At 47.1% G+C, this 12,818-nt stretch overlaps 1 protein-coding gene across 4 annotated transcripts in view; it reads right to left on the bottom strand.

Moving 5' to 3' along the window:
* Positions 1 to 12,818, bottom strand: part of mctp1a (multiple C2 domains, transmembrane 1a) — a 599,923-nt gene that overhangs the window by 303,632 nt on the left and 283,473 nt on the right. The window lies entirely within an intron of this gene.

Below are 12,818 nucleotides of genomic sequence, written 5' to 3'. Positions count from 1 at the left end.
ATCTTCAAAAGCTTCCTGTATGTGCGTTCAAGTTCCAGAAACTTTATTTTTTGTATTAGCAATCATTTAACATATCACTCCAATTCAGATCCATACACTCCATGACACCATTTTAATACCTTCCAAGTCTCTGTGAAAATGGCAATTGATTTTTAAGAGACAGATAATTCTCAGATAGCTGGGCTAGTGAACCTAGATAAACACAACAGCCTTGAAATGAAAAGATCTTTAGAGACACGAAACAGTCAATTGCCAAAATAAACGTGTCCCTTTAAAGTTGGCACACCGCAGAGTAAATATTCCACATTGATTTTCCCTCTGATTACTCATTGTTTTATAATTAAATAAAGCTTAAAACTGAACCAAAGAATATCTTCCAATTATCTGTACCACATACAAATGCATGAGGTTTTTCCAATTTTGCATTCGTCAGTCCTTTGGGGTTTGAGGAGCACAGAAGTGGAAAAAACTGCACTAAAATTCGTAAATCTTTGTGATCATAGTTTTGCTTTATAATTAATGCCAAATTTATCTATTAAAGTGTTAGAAGGTCTCTGTATTATGAAAAACAAGTCAATAATTTCTATTTTCTCTGCCTCTAAGTGTCACTGATCCAGTGTGGGTTAGAGTAGTGCAAAACATGATGGAAAGGCAAGAGATCATAAGAAGTCATTACTGAAGACATGGCAAATCTGTAAAGTCAGCGCATCAAACTGCAGTAATTAACCTGCTTTTGGAAATCAAAAAAGTCTAAAGAATTGCATTACATTATTTAAGCTCTGGCCAACATGTATTCTTATGTTCCTTCATTAGTTATCACTGTAAGAAAATGATCTATGAGACTTTCCATTTTGCTTAATTGACTCCTGAAGGATTTATTAAAGATAGATGAATTTTGGAATAGCTGCACATTGTGCCTCCACAATATTGATTTTATACAGAGTCAGCACTTTTCATGAAAACCTTGCTCAAGGAAAGGGTAGATCTGACAATTTGGCATTAAGGCATGCAATTTGCAACCCTCCCAATTTTCTGGCTATTAAAATTAGCAACCAGAAACTTGGGACAACTAGAAAATGCTGGAAAATCTCAGCAGGTCTGACAGCATCTGTGTAGAGAGAAGAGAGCTAATGTTTCGAGTCTGGATTACTCTTCATCAGAAAATTGGGAAGGTTGTGAATTGGAAACAGTAAACACCAGACCCAATTGTCTGATCCATCCTCCCTCAGAGTGATGTTCTGCACTAGGATTAACCGATAAAATGGACCAGTGGACATCCTATTCTCCAGGGGTTCTCCTAATCTTCCACTATAACTTCAATGGGGAATTTTTTTGGTTTCTGCAGAGAAATTACTTGAAACAGCCACTCATACCATTTCACTAAAAATTGGGTTAGTCTCCTTTAGAAGTAATGGTGTTGCTAAGAACTAACTAGATAATCACTTTATATTGCTTTTTTTTTAAAGTCAGGAAAACTCTTCAAAAATGGCAAGTGGGACCCAAATGCAGGTATCCGGCCCTCAATTCAGACAGATCCAATTTTTGCTAGTCGGGAAAGGAAACGGGGTGTGAATCAGACAGGAGGGCAAACCGAACACAGCAAGGCAATTTGAACTTAGTCAAGTTCAACAGACTCCATTATGGCTATTGGCAAGGCCTTAATCAGCAATGTCTGAGTCGTGAACTTATGGAGGAAACATGTACGCTGCTGAAGAGCGGATAAGAACTGTTTAACTGTCATAATGTGAAGTTATTTTAAAATGAAAAAAAATTCAAAACTTATAATTACGTCAGCATTGGGGTCGGGGAGAGTCATTTTTAATTTCATAGTTTAATGAATAAAACTTTTATATGCATAGCTATCTTTGATGTGGGACACAAATAGAAGTTTTAATGTTTTTTTAATTGATTAAACACCTTAGATTTAAAAGAAATTCATGAATAGCAGCTTTTTGAAACTAATAAATCGGTAGAGTGAGAGCTATATTAGATTTTTAGAACTTTATTTTACTTTTACCTGGTTTCTGAATTCTACCCAGGATGGATAATATATAAATTGGCAATTGGAGAGTACAAGGGGCCATGGGAGGTGGGTGGGGATGAGGTGATGGGAGGGACGAGGTCGAGAGGGCCTAAAATCTTTTAACACAACAGGAACAAATTCCCAGAGGACTAAGGTGGATCTTCTAACCAGCCTGTATCAACACTCAACCAAGATTGGCAGGCCTGACTCTATTCCAACCCCCCCACCCCCTCCCCCAAAGCAAGGATCTTGAAATTCAGGGGCCTTTTTCACAAGGTGCGTTCAATAAGTCAGGAAATTTTCTGACTCAAGCTACCTGCTTTGGCAGTGAAAATCTGGTCCTTCGTGTTTGACGCTGATGCGCTATCAATAAGGCGAAAGACTACCGATATGCCAATATAAGTGTAGGCTTTTATTCACAACAGAATCAGGAGCAGATCCCAACAATTAACCGACCTGGACTGAACAAGGGGGAGGAGACAGCCACCTTTATACTAGGTGCTGAGGGGAGGAACCAAACTGGAAGGGGATGTGTCCAGGTATGACAAACACACACAACGGTGGTCCATATAGGACAAAGGCACAACTGAGGTCCACCACATTCACCCCTTCCTTTTAAAAAAACAACACGGGGGTGAAGCGGAAACAATATCACAAGTCCAGACGAACCGGTGGCTTGATCCGTCGTCGCGATCGTCGTAGTGCAGGTCGCAGAGTCGTCCGAGCAGGGAGCGATGTCGGCCCAGGCTCCGTACAGTGAGCGTCGAGAGAAGGCGCTGGGTGGTGTGAAGCGGACCGATCCGTCGTCCCGTCCAGTCGTCGGGTACTGCGTGGCGACGGCTCCGGCGACTCAAGCGAGCTGTACATAGGGGCGAGAGGAATGAGCAGTGGCCCTGGTGGCGTATGGGGAACAGTGGGAACCGGAGCTGGGGGGTGGGGGGCTGCAACAGGCTCTGGGCACACTACATTGGGGACAGGGACTGAGGGAGGAAGAGGCGCAGCAATCTCCGAGTGGACAACACCAGGGACCGTGGGGCGGAAGGACGTGGTGACCTCCGGGGCACCCGCGGGTGCCAAGTCACGGACAGAAACCGTGTCCTCCCGCCCATCAGGGTACGCTACATAAGCATATTGGGGATTAGCATGGAGCAATTGGACCTCCTCGACCAAGGGATCTGCCTTATGGGTCCGGACATGCTTCCGAAGCAGGACGGGTCCCGGGGACATCAGCCAATCCGGGAGCGAAGTACCCGAGGAGGACTTCCTGGGAAATGAAAACATCCGCTCGTGAGGGGTCGTATTGGTCGCTGTGCACAAGAGTGACCTAATGGAATGTAATGCGTCCGGAAGGACGTCTTGCCAACGGCTGACTGGAAGGCCCCTAGACCGTAACGCTAATAGAACGGCCTTCCAGACAGTTGCGTTCTCCCGCTCTACTTGACCATTGCCCCTGGGGTTATAGCTAGTGGTGCGGCTGGAGGCAACGCCTTTGGCGAGCAGGTACTGCCTCAGCTCGTCACTCATGAAAGAGGACCCACGGTCGCTATGAATATAGGCTGGGAAGCCGAACAGGGTGAAGAGCTTGTTCAGGGTCCGAATCACTGTAGCCGTGGTCATGTCCGAGCAGGGGAAGGCAAAAGGGAAACGTGAGTATTCGTCAATGATATTCAGGAAATAAACATTGCGGTTAGAGGAGGGGAGGGGGCCTTTAAAATCAACGCTAAGGCGCTCGAACGCGCGAGTGGCCTTTACAAGGTGCGCCCTACCTGGCCGGTAGAACTGCGGTTTGCACTCAGCGCAGACCCTGCATTGCCTGGTAATCGTCCGGACTTCCTCAAGGGAGAAGGGCAGGTTACGGGACTTGACAAAATGGAAAAATCTGGTGACACCCGGGTGACAGAGGTCGTTATGGAGGGACTGTAGCTGGTCTAGTTGGGCACTGGCACATGATCCACGGGACAGGGCGTCTGGGGGCTCATTGAGCTTCCCAGGCCGGTACATGATGTCATATCTGTAGGTGGAGAGCTCAATCCTCCACCGCAAGATCTTGTCATTCTTAATCTTGCCCTTTTGCCTGGTGTTAAACAGGAAGGCAACTGACCGCTGGTCCGTAATTAAGGTGAATCGTTGGCCCGCGAGATAATGGCGCCAGTGCCGGACGGCTTCCACGATGGCCTGGGCCTCCTTCTCGACCGAGGAGTGTCGAATCTCAGGGCCTTGTAAGGTCCGGGAAAAGAAGGCCACCGGACGGCCCCTCTGGTTAAGGGTGGCAGCTAGGGCAAAGTCAGACGCATCACTTTCCACTTGGAATGGGATGGATTCGTCCACAGCGTGCATCGCGGCCTTCGCGATGTCCGCTTTGATGTCATCGAAGGCCCGACAGGCCTCCTCCGCCAGGGGAAAAGAGGTCGATTTTAGGAGCGGACGGGCTTTATCTGCGTAACGGGGAACCCACTGGGCATAATAGGAGAAGAAGCCCAGGCATCTCCTCAGTGCTTTGAGGGTAGTAGGGAGGGGAAGCTGCATAAGGGGACGCATACGGGCTGGGTCGGGGCCAAGGACACCATTTTCTATCACGTACCCAAGGATGGCGAGGCGGCGTGTCCGGAAAACACACTTCGCCTCATTGTATGTGAGGTTCAGGAGAGTGGCCGTACGAAGGAATTTTTGTAGGTTGGCATCATGGTCCTGCAGGTCATGGCCGCAGATGGTGACGTTATCCAGATACGGGAAAGTGGCCCGTAGTCCGTGCTGGTCCACCATTTGATCCATGGCCCGTTGGAAGACTGAGACCCCATTGGTGACACCAAAGGGGACTCGGAGGAACTGGTAGAGGCGGCCATCCGCCTCAAAGGCAGTGTATGGGCGATCCTCCGAGCGGATAGGGAGCTGGTGGTAAGCCGATTTCAAATCGATCGTTGAAAAAACCCTATAGTGCGCGATGTGGTTGACTATGTCCGCGATACGGGGAAGAGGATATGCCTCTAGTTGGGTATACCTGTTTATGGTCTGGCTGTAGTCAATCACCATGCGGTGTTTCTCCCCCGATTTAACTACGACCACTTGCGCCCTCCAGGGGCTGGTGCTGGCCTGGATAATCCCTTCCTGGAGCAAACGTTGTACCTCGGACCGAATGAAGGCCCGGTCATCCGCACTATAGCGCCTACTCTTGGTGGCTATAGGCCTACAATCCGGGGTGAGGTTATCAAATAACGGGGGGGGGGGGGTGATCTTGAGGGTCGAGAGACTGCAGGTGGTGCGCGAGGGGCGCTGCCGTGACGGCGCCTTGCAGACGGAGAGCGGGGGATAAGGGCCATCGTACTGCAGGATGACGCTTCTATGATGGCTGAGGAAATCTAACCCCAGCAGTACAGCTGCGCAGAGTCGCGGCAGCACGAGGAGCCGAAAACGCTCGTAGACTGTGCCCTGTACCGTCAGCGTCACCAAGCAGCACCCGAGGACCTCCACTGAGTGAGAATTCGAGGCCATGGAGATGGTCTGGCTCCAGGGTCGCACGGGAAGGGCATATTGACGCACTGTGCGAGGGTGTATAAAACTTTCCGTGCTCCCACAGTCAAACAGGCAGTTTTCTGCATAACCATTTACCTTGATCTCCATTATGGACTTGGAGAGTTGATGTGGCTGCGACTGGTCCAGGCAAATCAATGCCACTGTTGAATTAAAGAAGAATCCATCTTCGTCGCCGTCTGATGACGTCACGGATGAAGCTTCCTGCTCAGCTTGCCTTGATGCCAGTCTCAAAGATGGCGACTCCCGCACTTCCGGTGACCGCATCAAAGATGGCGATTCCCGCACTTCCGGTGACCGCATCCAAGATGGCGATTCGCGCGCAGCCGCCGCCTGCATCAAAGATGGCCGCGCCCTCGGAGCACACATGGCTCCACGAGTCTTCAGAAGCGGCTTTGCTCTGCAGACTTTGACAAAGTGGCCTAGCTTACCGCATCCGGAGCAAATCGCGTCCTTTGCCGGGCAGTGACGCCGAGGGTGCTTAGGGAGGCCACAAAAGTAACATTTGGGCCCTGCTGGAGCAGCCGTCGCAGTGGAGCAGTCGGTGGAACGGGATCCAAGGTAAGACCCGAGATTGTGAGAGGCCGCTTCTAACGTTTCAGCCATCGTGGCCGTTTTCCGGAGGTCTAGGTCATCTTGTTCCAGCAGACGCTGCTGGATGTATGTAGACTCAATGCCCGCAACGTAGGCGTCGCGGATCAGATCCTCCGTGTTCTGAGCTGCTGAAACAGCCTTACAGTCGCATGCTCGGGCGAGGACTCGCAGGGCGCGCAGAAATTGGGCGCACGATTCTCCTGGCTGCTGTTTGCGGGTAGTTAGGAGGTGTCTGGCGTAAACCACGTTAGGGCTCTTTCGGAACTGCCCTTTTAGGAGTTCGATAGCGTCCGCGTATGTAGCAGCGTCCCGGAAGATTCCATAGACAGTTTCGCTTACCCGGGCGCGGAGCACGTGGAGTTTAGCAGCGTCGGTGTCGATGGCCGTAGCGGTGTCGACGAATGCTTCGAAGCAGTCCAACCAATGATCAAATTTATCAAAGGCTCCAACCTCTTGAGGGTCTAATGCTAACTTGTCGGGTTTTAGAAACTGCTCCATACTAGTAACTGTTGTGAATAAAATTGATGCGCTATCAATAAGGCGAAAGACTACCGATATGCCAATATAAGTGTAGGCTTTTATTCACAACAGAATCAGGAGCAGATCCCAACAATTAACCGACCTGGACTGAACAAGGGGGAGGAGACAGCCACCTTTATACTAGGTGCTGAGGGGAGGAACCAAACTGGAAGGGGATGTGTCCAGGTATGACAAACACACACAACGGTGGTCCATATAGGACAAAGGCACAACTGAGGTCCACCACAGACGCTTATTTATCCCAGGGCAAAATTTACAGACCAGACATCAAACATATGAGTGACACTTCATAGTCACTGCAATACAATCTGAAAAAGCTGAAAAAAAAGTCATTGTTCTGTGCTTGGGATTTACAAGCAATCAGAACTGACCTCAACAGTTTATAAGTAGCTCCATTTCAAGGATTTCTCTATTTATGGTGGCATGATAAGGCTAATAATTAAATGGTACAACTGTGCTCCAGACCTGGAGATCTAGCCCAAGTTTCTTTTACAAACTATAACGTTCACAATCATTTGCAATACATATTTTTTCTGGTTCACTAGTGTGGCTACAATGCTGCAGTTTGAGATGTCTCCCCTGGCCAGTCCTGTGCATTGCTCTAAGTTGTAACTGGGGACTGCAATCAATTCACTGATTAAATTGCCTCAGTTGTCGAAACCAGCACTCAATCAAAAAGGAAGTGGCGTTTTATCATTTGTTAGCACTACAAATCACTGATGTCTCTTTCATCTAAAAGTGGTAAAGCCTGCTACCTACTGGAAAAATTAGATAACTGAAGGTGGAAATTACCTTGCAAAGAGAACTCTTTGAGAGAAGAATGACACCAGAGTTCCTCTACTGACAAATTTCAATTTTTAGTTCATGTTTCTTAATAGCCTTTGTCAAAGGCTATTAAAGGAATTTAATTCTTGATGAACTCACAAGATAAAACTACATTAATGTCCAATCTCATGCAGAAAAGGGGGGCGGGGGCGGGGGGGGGGGGGGGGGGGGTTTGCAATTGAATATGTCATTGGGGTGGGTAGAATTTTCTGGTCCCACAAGCAGGGGCCATTGTAGTGGATGGGATCGGAAAAATTAGAATGCGGCCAAAAGTTAGTTACACGCTGGCGCAAAAATGGATTGCAATTTTTCATTCTCGAGTATCATGGCGGGTCAAGTTGCCCTTGTGCAATGTTGGGAATATTTGCAGCCTTTGCATCTCATGAATTCTTATAAGAAACCCAGCTCACCAGAGTCACAATTCCACTCCAAATCTAATGCATGCATAATGAGATGAAAAGCAGATGATCTGGCGTGGAAATCCTCCAAACTGTCCAGTGCCACCCACCACCCCGTTTAGTCTCTGGAGCGGAAAATCCCATCTACTCTTTTTTGTTTCTGGCTTGGAAATTTAATCTTAGCTGGTTGGCAGAGGCCTGTTGTGGTCTCCTTCAGAACTTCCTGTTAAGATGCATGTGGATATGTTTATCCTGAACCGCGGTGGCCCACCACTAGCCACGTTCAGGGCAGTCTGATATTGTAGACACGCGTTAGCCCCATTCCTATAGTAGGCAAAGGGTCAAAGACCTGGTTTAAATGAGGGTTTTGGACACTTCTTTTAAATAGCAATACAGCAGGAGATGCACTTCGGGCTTCTCATGTGCCTACATTTCCTGCCTGCCATATTGCGGCTCAGGAGGATACAGATTGCCTGTAAAACACTCATAGAAACATAGAAAAACTACAGCACAAACAGGCCCTTCGGCCCACAAGTTGTGCCGAACACATCCCTACCTTCTAGACCTACCTAATAGAAACAAAATTTCTATTTACATGATTTATGATTTACAAGATTTACATGATTTACAAGTTTTTACCAAAACCATTCCATCTGATAGTTTATTGGCCATTTTTTGTTCAGAGTTTTCCACATTCTACAAAGGCTGTTTAATATACAGCAATCACAAATCTTTAGTCACCTCAGTCCAATCCCAACCTAAGTTTGTGATTCACACATCAACTTGAGTCAGCAGACCATGAAAACCACCATTAAGTTCAAACGGTTGACTGAAGTTTGACTAAAGCTCAAACTACTTTCACACTTGGACTTCTCATCATGTCAATGCTTTGAAAAAATGGTGGAGCTTGCCATCTGCTGGACAAAATTGTCAAATTACCTCACACACAAAAAAGAAAATGCTGGAAAATCTCAACAAGTCTGACAGCATCTGTGGGGAGAGGAAAGTGCTAACGTTTCATGTCTGGATAACCCTTCGTCAGAGCTGAGACAACAGAATATAGGATTATATTTATACTGTTAGGGTGAGGAAGGGCTGGGAGGAGGGTGGATTGACAAAGATGTCATAGACAAAAAGACAAAGGGAATGGTGGAGATGAATCATGGCTAAGAAGGGTGCTGATAGCAACCATTAAGGGATCAGAATGTATAAACGGCAGAACAAAAATAAACAAAGTGTCAAAGGACAACCTGAGACATGTAACGGATGTCCCTAGTAGAGTGGGGGGAGGGGAGACTGTGGGGAGGGGAAAAGATAGAATGTGAGATTTTTTTTTAAAATGCACATTTTGTAAAAATCCACTCCTGGCATAGAATGTTCCTTGGATCGAAGGCAGAACAGATAAATCACACATGGAAGTCAGCACATCATTTTGTGATGGCCTGGACTTTCTAGTGAGGCTGGCAGGAGTAGAGAACATTCGATGACTTGAGATATTGAAGCTATGGTCAATAAAAAGAAGGAAGCACATGTCAGGTATAGAGACAGCTGGGGTCATGTGAATCCCTTGAGGAGTATAGGAGTACACTTAAAAGGGAAATCAGGAGGGCAAAAGGGGGACATGAGATCGCTTTGGCAGATAAAGTAAGGGGGAATCCAAAGAGATTCTACACGTATATTAAGGGCCAAAGAGTAACTCGGGAGAAAGTAAGGCCGTTTAAAGATCAACAAGGTCATCTATGTGTGGAGACATAGGAGAGGGGTGAGATCCTAAATGAACATTTCTCATCAGTATTTACCATGGAAAAAATTATGGATACTAGGGAACTCGGAGAAGTAAATAGTGTTTCCTTGAAAAGCATCCACATTACAGAAGAGGAAGTGCTGGAGGTTTTAAAACGCGTAAAGGTAGATAAGTCCCTGAGACCTGATCAAATGTATCCCAAGACATTGTGGAAAGCAAGGGAAGAAATTTTGGGGCCCCTGGCGGAGATATTTGTATCACTGACAGCCATGGGTGAGGTGCCGGAAGACAGGAGGGAGGTAAATGTTGTGCTGTAATTTAAGAAAAGTGGCAGAGAAAGCCAGTGAACTACGGACCGGAGAGCCTAATGTCAGTGATGGGTAAGTTATTGGAGGGGATTCTGAGAGGTGGTGGAGGGGTGGAATTTTCCCATCCTGCCCACCACGGGAATCGTAGCAGCAAGGAGGCGGACCATGCAATGACTGTTCACCTCGGATGGGATTTTCCAGTTTTGGGGCGAGCGCAGCCAGGAAATCCAGTCCAGGATCTACATGCATTTGGAAAGGCAAGGACTGAATGGGGATAGTCAGCATGACTTTTAAGTTTATTTATTTATTAGTCACAAGTAGGCTTACATTAACACTGCAATAAAGTTACTGTGAAATTCCCCTAGTCACCACACTTTGGCGTCAGCTCGGGTACACTGAGAGAGAATTTAGCATGGCCGATACACCTAACCAGCATGTCTTTCGGACCGTGGGAGGAAAGCGGAGCACCTGGAGGAAACTCACGCAGACACAGGGGGAACATGCAAATTTGGCACAGACAGTGACCCAAACCAGAAATCAAAGCTAGGTCCCTGATGCTGTGAGGCAGCAGACTAACCACTTTGCCACCATGCCGCCCCGTGGGAACACGTGTCTTACAAATTTGATGGAGTTTTTGAAGGGGTGACCAAGAAAATAGATGAAGGCAGTCCATTAGATATTGTCTGCATGGACTTTAGCAAGGCCTTTGACAAGGTATCGCAATGTAGATTGGTCAAAAAGTTAGTTCGCATGGGATCCTGGAAAAAATAGCCAATTGGATACAAAATTGGCTTGCCAGTAGAAAGCAGATTGTGGTGGTGGAGGGTTGTTTTTCAGACTGGAGGCCAGTGGTGTGCCGCAGGGATCGCTGCTAGGTCAACTGTTGTTTGTCATTTATTTAAATGATTTGGATGAGAATATATGAGGTATGGTTAGTAAGTTTGTGGATGACAACAAAATTGGTGGTGTAGTCGACAGTGAAGAAGGTTACCTAAGACTAGAATGGGATCTTGATCAACTTGGCCAGTGGGCTGAGGAATGGCAGATGGAGTTTAATTCAGTTAAATGTGAGGTGTTGCATTTTGGTAAGTCAATCTAGGGCAGGACTTACACAGTTAATGGTAGAACCATGGGGAGTGTTGTCGAACAGAGAGACCTAGGGGTGCAGATACAGAGTTCCTTGAAAGTTTTAAAGTTTATTTATTAGTGTCACAAGTAGGCTTACATTAACACTGCAATGAAGTTACTGTGAAAATCCCCTAGTCGCCACATTCCGGCGCCTGTTCAGGTACACTGAGGGAGAATTTAGCATGGCCAATGCACCTAACCAGCATGTTTTTCGGACTGTGGGAGGAAACCGGAACATCTGGAGGAAACCCATGCAGACAAGGGAAGAACAAGCAAACTCCGCACATTGACCCATGCCAGGAATCGAACCAGTACACCCTCCCTCTCCCTACCAATTGCTGTTGCAGCGTGCACAATGGTCCACCCTCCCCCCCCCACCGATCCCTGTTACAGAGTGCGGTCCTCCTGCTGAATGGCCTGCCCCTGGTCCAGCCCGCCCCCTCATTTGGTCCCACCTTTCAGATCCCACCTCAGTGGGCATTGCTAGTGCCAGGGTGCCAGGCTGGCACTGCCCAAGAGGCACTCCCCCATCCCTGACCTTCTGGGGGGGCCTTAATGCCCTCCTGTCCTACGAGAGGCCACCATTTCTGCTCCCCCCGATGGGGGAATTATACGTTATCCTCACTGGAGAGAACTTTCCCCGGCAAGGCCACAGAGGCAAGTGAGCCTGGAGGATTCTGTCCTGGGATCATTGATTCTATTTAAATAAGCATTTATATATCTAAATAGTATATTCAGCCTTGCGCTGGAATGCGCCAGATATCCAGTGCCAGTAAGATCGTGAGAGGCGAGAAATTGGGTTTCTGGCTTTCTCGCGATCTTACTGACTTGCCCTGCTCATCGACTGGTGGAACAGAAGGTAAGATTGCTGCCAAAGAGCCTACAGAGGGATAAAGACAGGTTAAGTGATTGGGCAAAGACTTGGAAGGTGGAATATAATTCAGGAAAATAAGACTATGCATTTTGGTAGGAAGAATAAAGGAGTGGAATATTATTTAAATGGCAAAAGACTGCAGAAAGCTGAAGCACAGATGGATTTGGGGGTCCATGTCCCTAAATCACAAAAAGCTAGCATGCAACTTCAGCAGGTAATAGGGAAGACAAATGGAATGCTGGCCTTTATTTCAAAGCGAATGCAGTGTAAAGATAGGGAAGTCTTGCTAAAACCATACAAGGCACTAGTTAGACTGCACTTGGAATGCTGTGAACAATTTTGGTTCCGTTATCTAAGGAAATAGATGGGAGGCAGTCCAGAGAAGGTTCACTATGATTATGCAGGGATTTTCTTCATATGAGGGGAGGTTGAGTATGTTAGGCCTGTATTCATTGGAGTTTAGAAGAATGAGAGGCAATCTGAGACATACAGGATTCTTAGGCAGCTTGACAAGTGTGATGATACTGTGCCTTTAAGAAATGTATTTATATCATGTTCCTTGTGAGGGGCATGTTTAAAATTCAGCCCTGTTTACACAGTGCTGATTTGTCTCTGGACCAGGTAGCTCACGTGCTGAGAACACAAATGATTAATTGATCGTAATGGCCACAACATCTACGATGTTGTGGCCATTACGGAGACGTGGGGTAGAACAAGGACAGGAATGGTTGTTGGACGTTCCGGGGTATAGATGTTTCACTAAGTGTAGGGAAGCTGGTAAAAGAGGTGGAGGAGTGGCATTGTTAATCAAGGATAGTTTAACGGCTGCGGAAAGGCACTTCGTGGGGGATCTGCA

Source organism: Mustelus asterias, chromosome 6 (genome assembly GCF_964213995.1).
Source record: "Mustelus asterias chromosome 6, sMusAst1.hap1.1, whole genome shotgun sequence".
Lineage (NCBI taxonomy): Eukaryota > Metazoa > Chordata > Chondrichthyes > Carcharhiniformes > Triakidae > Mustelus > Mustelus asterias.
Note: the sequence above shows the minus strand (reverse complement) of the source record. Positions and strands in the feature narration are given on the sequence as shown.